General features: G+C 53.2%; 1 protein-coding gene across 1 annotated transcript in view; it reads right to left on the reverse strand.

Annotated features, from left to right (window-relative positions):
• The window catches only part of LOC104502287 (chromosome unknown open reading frame, human C17orf104), a gene marked incomplete at its 5' end in the record, with an annotated part of 18357 nt that overhangs the window by 5733 nt on the left and 11478 nt on the right, over positions 1-1146 (reverse strand). The gene's annotated exons all lie outside the window — the stretch shown is intronic.

Consider the following 1146-nt stretch of genomic DNA (forward strand, 5'->3'; position numbering starts at 1 on the left):
AAGCGCGCTGATGGCTGGAAAGGCCAATGCGGGATAGGCAAGTCCGGTTGCAAAAAGCACAGCGGAAGGTCTCCTGGGGTGGTTTAGGCGAGGCACAGTTCTTTCTGTGCTCTCTTTTCTCCTCAAGAATGTTTACAAACACCCGCCAGAGACCTCACACGGTCCTACAGCTTCGGTGTGTACGAGGAGAGTTCTCCAGAGCCACGCTGCGCGTGAACACAGCTGATGAGGGGCAGCTCAGGTCCATCTTCCCACTGCAGTGAATCTGCCTGGCAGCTGAAGTTTAGGCGAGGCACAGTTCTTTCTGTGCTCTCTTTTCTCCTCAAGAATGTTTACAAACACCCGCCAGAGACCTCACACGGTCCTACAGCTTCGGTGTGTACGAGGAGAGTTCTCCAGAGCCACGCTGCGCGTGAACACAGCTGATGAGGGGCAGCTCAGGTCCATCTTCCCACTGCAGTGAATCTGCCTGGCAGCTGAAGTGGGGGAGCTGGGAGAAGAGGGACCACAGCTCATGTAGGGGTGAAACTTCCTGGAGTGAAGGACACAACAGACAGGTCCTGCCCAGTAAGGTTGAGACGTCCGTCACATCAGATGGAATAGAAAGGGCTGTGGAACCACGGTCTGGCCGGGGGAGACCTCAAACAAACCAAAACTGGTAACAAGGAAGAATTCCAGAACCTGCTGTTTGAAAAACCCTCCTCAGCTGCCACAACAGGCCAAGACATCTCAGAGACAGAAGGAGGGAGGATGAGGGGTAGACAAAGAGAGTGCAGCCCTTCTAGCTGAGGAGCTGGATCCCACTGTGCAAAGCCCACCCTCCTCTCCTCCCTTCTCTCACAGCTGGACCCAGGAGCAGATCTGGAGGTCTGACAGCCACTCTTTTCCCCAGCTACTCAGTTCCAAAGAGGTCACAGATCTGGCTGAGAAGTAATGCTGAGTAAAGAACCAGCTACTTTCATGGGCTTCAACACCCCAAAACCTCCTTCATCTGAACAAGGAACATAATCCTCAGTGGAGGAGAAGGGAAACAAGAATGAGGGCGAACAGGAAAATCACTGTGGTGCATTTCTGAGTAAACTTGAGCAGGACACAGGGCATGACGGGACCCTCAAAACAGTGAAATAATCCATCTCAGTCGTGGGA

This window comes from Buceros rhinoceros, unplaced genomic scaffold (genome assembly GCF_000710305.1).
Source record: "Buceros rhinoceros silvestris isolate BGI_N320 unplaced genomic scaffold, ASM71030v1 scaffold19962, whole genome shotgun sequence".
NCBI classification, from domain to species: domain Eukaryota; kingdom Metazoa; phylum Chordata; class Aves; order Bucerotiformes; family Bucerotidae; genus Buceros; species Buceros rhinoceros.